This window comes from Triticum dicoccoides, chromosome 6B, assembly GCF_002162155.2.
Source record: "Triticum dicoccoides isolate Atlit2015 ecotype Zavitan chromosome 6B, WEW_v2.0, whole genome shotgun sequence".
Classification (NCBI taxonomy): Eukaryota; Viridiplantae; Streptophyta; class Magnoliopsida; order Poales; family Poaceae; genus Triticum; species Triticum dicoccoides.
In genome coordinates, this window is record NC_041391.1 from 550,551,492 (window position 1) to 550,562,415 (window position 10,924).

The window sequence follows — 10,924 nt, forward strand, 5'->3', positions numbered from 1 at the left end:
AAGGAGTTCCTGACATAGTGCCAGGCCCCGCTCCAGGCACGCTCGCGCCCCCTATGTGTGTTCAAAGGCGCAGAGGACAACATCCGGCTATGCCCGGGGAGCCTGACGGGTGAGGAGCTAGACAAGGCCATGCACACCCTGCTTGAGAAGGATCCGGGCAGCCTCCCAGTGGCCTACATCCCGCTGTACCGTCGTGCCGACAGGGCGGCATTGGTCGCCGCCATGGCCGTCAGCAACGATCTGGGGCTCGTGTCGCTTGAGCTCCCCAACTCCCCGGTGTTGGTGTCTTCCGACGACGATGCCGAGGAGAAGGGGAAGGACGACTCGAAGGCGACTGTGGATGATGTGGCGGAGACCTCTCCCCGTCACAGAGCGAGCTTCTCCCGACCTCTCCGACAATGACGATGCCGCCGAGCCCCCGGTCGAGGAATCCCTGTGCTCCACCGGGGTCGTCACGAGGTCCAGGGCCACTCCTCCGGCCCTGCGGAGGCTAGGCCGGGCGACCTCGAAAAAGGGCGGGGCGGCACCCCGTCCTCGAGGTGAAGTCGCCGCCTTGCCGACCATTGGTGTCGCACCGAGGCCAGTCGTCGTTCGCCCCACCAACCCTCAGGACGCGGCAGGGTCCGCTCCCAAGAAGATTGGGGGCGCCCTGGCACCAGTTAGGAAAAGGGCGTACATTGCCTCCGACGAGTAAGCATCTTACCTTGTTTTCGCTTGTCACCCTCGATACCTGTTCCCACAACGCTCCCCTCCTGATGACTAGGACGGACGTCGTGGTGACGAAGAGGAAGGAGGGGTCCAGGACCTCGGAGGTGACACCGCCCGCCCCGGCCGTGGTGGTCTTGCCGCAGACGGACGAGGTCGCCTCGCGCTCCCTTGCGACGGAGCGGGCCCCTCAAGGTACACGGCGGAGCCTCAGAAGGAGTCTGCTTCCGTGGGTGATGGGACCCGACTAGTTGGCGAGTCGTTCGCAGGTCCAATCTTTCATGGTACTCAACGAAGTAACAAGAATGTCGACGAACTCGTCGCAACAGCAACAACGTATGTAGAAGTAGTCAAACGGCTCTTCGGATCAAGCAGAGATGCAAGAAGACCAAAGAACAAAAAGGAACTTGCGCAAGAACTCGATTGGATCAAATTCTACGCGTAGCAACTCTGAAATCCCTCACGGATCAGCAAACACAAGGATTTTTATGCATCCCATCATGATGCGTTTTCTGTATTTTATTCAACTCCAATCTGTCCCGCATGACAAACTTCTTGATGCATGTAACTTGTTCTGGTGGCCGTGGCGTCCAAAGAAATAACCAACTTGATTTATTCTGTTTGAGTCCAAAACAAACTCTTGCATGCCCACGTAGTACACAACTTGGTGTCTACTAATTGATTTTTGGTTGGACCCACTTCCATGCATGCGTGCTCTTTCATGTCCTAATTTATGGGAATATAGAAACATATCTCCTTTTTTCTTGCTCACCATTTGTACAGCTATGTCACGCTTAGTTGTGGCGCCTACTAATCCATCTACATATTGGAAAACGTCTATGGCATATTCAGTACTAGGTGTAGACGTTGTATCATCAGCTATCGTCGTAGTTAATTTACACGTGGTCGTATCATCCTCTCCTCCTTGAAACGAAACCGTCCTCGGTTTCGAGTCGATCTCTTCAACAGTATTTTTCTTTGTGGACTGAACGACGACAGTAAGAATTTCAGCGACTCTGACTTTCTTCTTTTCTTCTTCTTTGTGCTCTTTTATCCTCTCAAGATGTTTTTTCCTCCAAGAAATAAAACGCTCTTCATCCATGGGCACAAGATTGCACTTTTACCCTTCTTGATAGTATATGTATGTGTATGATAATCATACATAACATCATGTTCTTTGTACCATGGCTCACCCAACAACAAGTGGCATGAAACCATCGGCGCCGGAATCACATCGCACAAAACCTCGCAAAAGAATTTTCCCAATAAAAACGATACCTTAGTTTGGTGCGTGACAGTGAGCTCTTCATGACCCCAACGGAATAAGTATGGTTTTGGATGAGCTGTTATTGGCATCTCCAACTTCTCCACCATCTCGATGCTTGCTGCGTTGATCAAATTCATGTGATCGATCGTCATAGCACATGATCTCTCTCTCACTACCACACGGGTGTGAAAAAGCCCACTCCAACGGCCTTCCTCCTCCAACTGAAATCCATAACTTAACTTACTGAATAACGATGCGCTCGCCATCTTCTCCATAGTGTCGTGAACAACCTGATGCTCTGAATACCACCTGATGTGACCCGACTAGATGGCGAGTCGTTCGTAGGTCCAATCTTTCACGGTACTCAACGAAGTAACAAGAATGTCGACGAACTCGTCGCAACAGCAATAACGTATGTAGAAGTAGTCAAACGGCTCTTCGGATCAAGCGGAGATGCAAGAAGACCAAAGAACAAAAAGGAACTTGCGCAAGAACTCGATCGGATCAAATTCTACGCGTAGCAACTCTGAAATCCCTCACGGATCAGTAAACACAAGGATTTTTGGTGCATCCCAACATGATGTGTTTTCTGTATTTTATTCAACTCCAATCTGTCCCGCATGACAAACTTCTTGATGCATGTAACTTGTTCTGGTGGCCGTGGTCGTCCAAAGAAATAACCAACTTGATTTATGTTGTTTGAGTCCAAAACAAACTCTTGCATGCCCACGTAGTACACAACTTGGTGTCTACTAATTGATTTTTGGTTGGACCCACTTCCATGCATGCGTGCTCTTTCATGTCCTAATTTATGGGAATATAGAAACATATCTCCTTTTTTCTTGCTCACCATTTGTACAGCTATGTCACGCTTAGTTGTGGCGCCTACTAATCCATCTACATCTTGGAAAACGTCTATGACATTTTTTTTTTGAAACGGAGTCTATGACATATTCAATACTAGGTGTAGACGTTGTATCATCAGCTATCGTCGTAGTTAATTTACACGTGGTCGTATCAGTGGGCCAGCAGGCTCCGGAGCTGAAAGGATCGAGAAGAGGTGTCTAGAGGCGGGGGTGATTAGACACTCAACAAGTAAAGGTGGCAATTTTTAAGTTCTTCAAGTTGAGGTTGAGATTAGCACAAATTTAGGCATTCATAATACATTTCAAGCAAGCATGGCAAGAGTATATGAGCAGCGGAAAGTAAAGCATGCAAGTTGCAAGAAAGTAAAGGGATTTTTTTTTGAAAGATCCAGCATCGCTGGCATTTCATTGATAATAGCAGGAAGCAGCGGAAAACAATAAGGTGGTGAAGGTCCTAGGACCAGATCCGAAGATCAAAGAAAGAGAAAAAAAGAAAAGAAACAACAGCCCTAATAGCTGCAGCACAACACTCCATACAATCCATACTAGGCAGCACAGCTCCGACTCCGACGAAGAAACTACTAAGTAAACAGGCAGGGATGGCGTCACGGAGGATCACCGAACGAGCCATCTGTCACACATCATCGTATACCACCGGCCCCCCACCACGGCTTCGACTTCACAACAACAGGCGGTCGAGGCACACCCACGGACACGCCAGAGAAGAAGATCCGACTACCACGACCAAGGCCACGCATCCAACATTGCTCACCATCGTCATCGTTGCCACAGAAGCCACCGTGCACGTCCAGCCGCCGCAGGAAGCACTAATGGGATCAAGGTCTTCAAGACGGCGCCCTAAAGAGGGGAACAACGTTGCAGACGACGCCACCGCCCGACCCTACAGCAGGATCTAGGTTTTCACCCGAAGAACTTGATCCGGGAGTAGAGGCTGTGAAGATTCCCGACGACACCTCCAAGGAGGATAGAGACGCCCACGAGCGCCGTCGTCGCCGGCCGGCTAGCACCGGCCAGGCTACTCGCCCGGGGCAGCCACTCCCACGCAGTCGGCCGAGGCCGACCCGTACCTCCATTGGACCGTGCACCCCCCACAAAGCGAGCGCGCCAACACTGTGCAAGGCCACCAGCAAGCCTCCTTGTCGACGGGCCTGCAGGAAACCAGATCTGGTCCTGCACCCCGCGTCCAAACCACGGGCGAAGCCTGAAGGAAATATGCCCTAGAGGCAATAATAAAGTTATTATTTATTTCCTTATTTCATGATAAATGTTTATTATTCATGCTAGAATTGTATTAACCGGAAACATAATACATGTGTGAATACATAGACAAACATAGTGTCACTAGTATGCCTCTACTTGACTAGCTTGTTAATCAAAGATGGTTATGTTTTCTAACCATAGACATGTGTTGTCATTTGATTAACGGGATCACATCATTAGGAGAATGATGTGATTGACAAGACCCATTCCATTAGCCTAGCACTTGATCGTTTAGTATGTTGCTATTGCTTTCTTCATGACTTATACATGTTCCTGTAACTATGAGATTATGCAACTCCCGTTTACCGGAGGAACACTTTGGGTGCTACCAAACGTCACAACGTAACTGGGTGATTATAAAGGAGTACTACACGTGTCTCCAAAGGTACATGTTGGGTTGGCGTATTTCGAGATTAGGTTTTGTCACTCCGATTGTCGGAGAGGTATCTCTGGGCCCTCTCGGTAATGCACATCACTATAAGCCTTGCAAGCAATGTAGCTAATGAGTTAGTTACGGAATGATGCATTACGTAACGAGTAAAGAGACTTGCCGGTAACGAGATTGAACTAGGTATTGGATACCGACGACCGAATCTCGGGCAAGTAACATACCGATGACAAAGGGAACAACGTATGTTGTTATGCGGTTTGACCGATAAAGATCTTCGTAAAATATGTAGGAGCCAATATGGGCATCCAGGTTCCGCTATTGGTTATTGACCGAGAATAGTTATAGGTCATGTCTACATAGTTCTCGAACCCGTAGGGTCCGCACGCTTAAGGTTTCGATGACAATTATATTATGAGTTTAGGAGTTTTGATGTACCGAAGGAGTTCGGAGTCCCGGATGAGATCAGGGACATGACGAGGAGTCTCGAAATGGTCGAGACATAAAGATCGATATATTGGACGACTATATTCGGAGTTCGGAAAGGTTTCGAGTGATTCGGGTATTTTCGGGAGTACCGGGGAGTTATGGGAATACGGGGAAGAGTATTGGGCCTTAATGGGCTTTAGTGGGAAGGAGCCAGGAGGTGGCGCGTGCCCCTCCCAAGCCCAGTCCGAATTGGACAAGGGTTTTGGGGCAATAATAAATTAGTTATTATTATATTTCCTTGTTCATGATAATCGTTTATTATCCATGCTATAATTGTATTGATAGGAAACTCAGATACATGTGTGGATACATAGACAACACCATGTCCCTAGTAAGCCTCTAGTTGACTAGCTCGTTGATCAATAGATGGTTATGGTTTCCTGACCATGGACATTGGATGTCATTGATAACGGGATCACATCATTAGGAGAATGATGTGATGGACAAGACCCAATCCTAAGCATAGCACTGGATCGTGTAGTTCGTATGCTAAAGCTTTTCTAATGTCAAGTATCATTTCCTTAGACCATGAGATTGTGCAACTTCCGGATACCGTAGGAGTGCTTTGGGTGTGCCAAACGTCACAACGTAACTGGGTGGCTATAAAGGTACACTACGGGTATCTCCAAAAGTGTCTGTTGGGTTGGCACGAATCGAGACTGGGATTTGTCACTCCGTGTAAACGGAGAGGTATCTCTGGGCCCACTCGGTAGGACATCATCATAATGTGCACAATGTGATCAAGGAGTTGATCACGGGATGATGTGTTACGGAACGAGTAAAGAGACTTGCCGGTAACAAGATTGAACAAGGTATAGGGATACCGACGATCGAATCTCGGACAAGTACAATACCGCTAAACAAAGGGAATTGTATACGGGATTGATTAAGTCCTTGACATCGTGGTTCATCCGATGAGATCATCGTGGAACATGTGGGAGCCAACATGGGTATCCAGATCCCGCTGTTGGTTATTGACCGGAGAGTCATCTCAGTCATGTCTGCATGTCTCCCGAACCCGTAGGGTCTACACACTTAAGGTTCGATGACGCTAGGGTTACAAAGGAAGTTTGTATGTGGTTACCGAATGTTGTTCGGAGTCCCGGATGAGATCCCGGACGTCACGAGGAGTTCCGGAATGGTCCGGAGGTAAAGATTTATATATGGGAAGTCCTGTTTTGGTCACCGGACAAGTTTTGGGGTCACCGGTATTGTACCGGGACCACCGGAAGGGTCCCGGGGGTCCACCGGGTGGGGCCACCTGCCCCGGGGGGCCACATGGGCTGTAGGGGTGTGCACCTTGGCCTATATGGGCCAAGGGCACCAGCCCCAAGAGGCCCATGCGCAAAAGGATAAGGAAAGGAAGAGTCCTAAAGGGGGAAGGCACCTCCGAGGTGCCTTGGGGAGGAGGGACTCCTCCTAGCCGCACCCTTCCTTGGAGGAAGGGCCAAGGCTGCGCCTCCCCCCCTCTCCCTTGCCCCTATATATATGTGGGGGTGGGAGGGCAGCCATACCAATGTTCTGGTGCAGCCCTCCCCTTCTCCCAAGTCCTCTCCTCTCCTGTGGTGCTTGGCGAAGCCCTGCAGGATTACCACGCTCCTCCACCACCACCACACCGTTGTGCTGCTGCTGGATGGAGTCTTCCTCAACCTCTCACTCTCTCCTTGCTGGATCAAGGCATGGGAGACGTCACCGGGCTGTACGTGTGTTGAACGCGGAGGTGCCGTGCGTTCGGCATTTGGTCATCGGTGATTTGGATCACGACGAGTACGACTCCATCAACCCCGTTCTCTTGAACGCTTCCGCTTTGCGATCTACAAGGGTATGTAGATGCACTCTCCTTCCCCTCGTTGTTGGTCCCTCCATAGATAGATCTTGGTGACACATAGGAAAATTTTGAATTTCTGCTACGTTCCCCAACAGTGGCATCATGAGCTAGGTCTATGCGTAGTTTCTATGCACGAGTAGAACACAAAGTAGTTGTGGGCGTTGATTTTGTTCAATATGCTTACCGTTACTAGTCCAATCTTGATTCGGTGGCATTGTGGGATGAAGCGGCCCGGACCGACCTTACACGTACTCTTACGTGAGACTGGTTCCACCGACTGACATGCACTAGTTGCATAAAGGTGGCTAGCGGGTGTCTGTCTCTCCCACTTTAGCCGGATCGGATTCGATGAAAAGGGTCCTTATGAAGGGTAAATAGCAATTGGCATATCACGTTGTGGTTTTTGCGTAGGTAAGAAACGTTCTTGCTAGAAACCCATAGCAGCCACGTAAAACATGCAAACAACAATTAGAGGACGTCTAACTTGTTTTTGCAGGGTATGCTATGTGATGTGATATGGCCAAAAGGATGTGATGAATGATATATGTGATGTATGAGATTGATCATGTTCTTGTAATAGGAATCACGACTTGCATGTCGATGAGTATGACAACCGGCAGGAGCCATAGGAGTTGTCTTAATTTATTTATGACCTGCGTGTCAACATAAACGTCATGTAATTACTTTACGTTATTGCTAACCGTTAGCTGTAGAAGTAGAAGTAATAGATGACGAGACAGCTTCAAGAAGACACGATGATGGAGATCATGATGATGGAGATCATGGTGTCATGCCGGTGACAAGATGATCATGGAGCCCCAAGATGGAGATCAAAGGAGCTATATGATATTGGCCATATCATGTCACTATTATTTGATTGCATGTGATGTTTATCATGTTTATACATCTTATTTGCTTAGAACGACGGTAGTAAATAAGATGATCCCTCATTACAATTTCAAGAATGTGTTCTCCCCTAACTGTGCACCGTTGCTAAAGTTCGTCGTTTCGAAGCACCACGTGATGATCGGGTGTGATAGATCCTTACGTTCACATACAACGGGTGTAAGACAGTTTTACACATGCAAAACACTTAGGGTTAACTTGACGAGCCTAGCATGTGCATAGACATGGCCTCGGAACACAGAAGACCGAAAGGTCAAGCATGAGTCGTATAGTAGATACGATCAACATGAAGATGTTCACCGACGTTGACTAGTCCGTCTCACGTGATGATCGGACACGACCTAGTTGACTCGGATCATGTAATCACTTAGATGACTAGAGGGATGTCTATCTGAGTGGGAGTTCATAAGATGAACTTAATTATCTTGAACATAGTCAAAAGGTCTTCGCAAATTATGTCGTAGCTCGCGCTTCAGTTCTACTGTTTAGATATGTTCCTAGAGAAAAATTTAGTTGAAAGTTAATAGTAGCAATTATGCGGACTAGGTCCGTAAACTGAGGATTGTCCTCATTGCTTCATAGAAGGCTTATGTCCTTAATGTACCACTCAGTGTGCTGAACCTCGAACATTTTCTGTGGATGTTGCGAACATCTGACATACACATTTTGATAACTACGTGATAGTTCAGTTAAACGGTTTAGAATTGAGGCACCGAAGACGTTTTTGAAACGTCGCGAAATATATGAGATGTTTTGAGGGCTGAAATTGGGATTTCAGGCTCGTGCCCACGTCAAGAGGTATAAGACCTCCGACGATTTTCTTAGCCTGCAAACTAAGGAGAAAAGCTCAATTGTTGAGCCTGTGCTCAGATTGTCTGAGTACAACAATCATTTGAATCGAGTGGGAGTTTATCTTCTAGATGAGATAGTGATGTTTCTCCAAAGTCATTGCCACCAAGCTGCTAGAGCTTCGTGATGAACTATAATATATCAGGGACATATATGATGATCCTTGAGATATTCGCGATGTTTGACACCGCGAAAAGTAGAAATCAAAAGGGAGCATCAATCGTTGATGGTTAGTAAAACCACTAGTTTCAAGAAGGGCAAGGGCAAGAAAGGGATACTTCATGGAACAACAAATCAGTTGCTGCTCTAGTGGAGAAACCCAAGGTTGAACCCAAACCCGAGACTGAGTGCTTCTTAATAAGGGGAACAGCCACTGGAGCAGAATTACCCTAGATACTTGGTAGATGAGAAGGCTAGCAAGGTCGATAGAAGTATATTGGATATACATTGTGTTGATGTGTACTTTATTAGTACTCCTAGTAGCACCAGGGTATTAGATACCGGTTCGGTTGCTAAGTGTTAGTAACTCGAAATAAAAGCTACGGAATAAACGGAGACTAGCTAAAGGTGAGCTGACGATATGTGTTGGAAGTGTTTCCGATGTTGATATGATCAAGCATCGCACGCTCCCTCTACCATCGAGATTGGTGTTTACGTTGAGCATAGACATGATTGGGTTATGTCTATCGCAATACGGTTATTCATTTAAAGAGAATAATGGTTACTCTGTTTATTTGAATAATACCTTCAATGGTCTTACACCTGAAATGAATGGTTTATTGAATCTCGATCGTAGTAATACACATGTTCATGCCAAAAGATATAAGATAGTAATGATAGTACCACCTACTTGTGGCACTGCCACGTAAGTCATATCGGTATAAAACGCATGAAGAAGCTCCATGTTGATGGATCTTTGGACTCACTCATTTTTGAAAGTTTGAGACATGCGAACCATGTCTATTGGTATATATGCATGAAGAAACTCCATGCAAATGGACCGTTTTGACTCACTTGATTTTGAATCACTTGAGACATGCAAATCATACCACATGGGCAAGATGACTGAAAGCCTCGGTTTCAGTAAAATGGAACTAGAAAGCAACTTGTTGGAAGTAATACATTTTGATGTGTGCAGTCCAATGAGTGCTGAGGCGTGTAGTGGATATCGTTATGTTCTTACTTCACAGATGATTTGAGTAGATGTTGAGTATATTTACTTGATGAATCACGAGTCCGAATTATTGAAAGGTTCAAGTAATTTCAGGGTGAAGTTGAAAGATCGTCGTGAGAAGAGGATAAAATATCTATGATATGATCATAGAGATGAATATCTGAATTACGAGTTTGGCACAGAATTAAGACATTGTGGAAATTGTTTCACAACTAATACAGCCTGGAACACCATAGTGTGATGGTGTGTCCGAACATCATAACTGCACCCTATTGGATATGATGCATACCATGATGTCTCTTATCGAATTACCACGATAGTTTATGGGTTAGGCATTAGAGACAACCACATTCACTTTAAATAGGGCACCACGTAATTCCGATGAGATGACACCGTATGAACTATGGTTTAGAGAAACCTAAGCTGTCATTTCTTAAAAGTTTGGGGCTGCGACGCTTATGTGAAAAAGTTTCAGGCTGATAAGCTCGAACCCAAAGCGGATAAATGCATCTTCATAGGACACCCAAAACAGTTGGGTATACCTCCTGTCACAGATTCGAAAGCAATAAGGAATTGTTTCTAGAATCGGGTCCTTTCTCGAGGAAAAGTTTCTCTCGAAAGAATTGAGTGGGAGGATGGTGGAGACTTGATGAGGTTATTGAACCGTCACTTCAACTGGTGTATAGTAGGGCACAAAGAGTTGTTTCTGTGGCACCTACACCAATTGAAGTGGAAGCTTATGATAGTGATCATGAAACTTCAGATCAAGTCACTACCAAACCTCGTGGGATGACAAGGATGCGTACTACTTCAGAGTGGTACGTGATCCTGTCTTGGAAGTCATGTTGCTAGACAACAATGTACCTACAAGCTATGAAGAAGCAATGGTGGGCCCGGATTCCGATAAATGGCTCGAGGCCATAAAATCCGAGAGAGGATCCATGTATGAAAACAAAGTGTAGACTTTGGCAGAATAGCTCCATGGTCGTAAGGCTGTTGAGTGCAGATGGATTTTAAAAGGAAGACGGACAATGATGGTAAATGTCACCATTAAGAAAGCTCGACTTGTCGTTAAGAAGTTTCCCGACAAGTTCAAGGAGTTGACTGCGATGAGACTTTCTCACTCGTAGCGATGCTAAGAGTCTGTTGGAATTATATTAGCGATTACTGC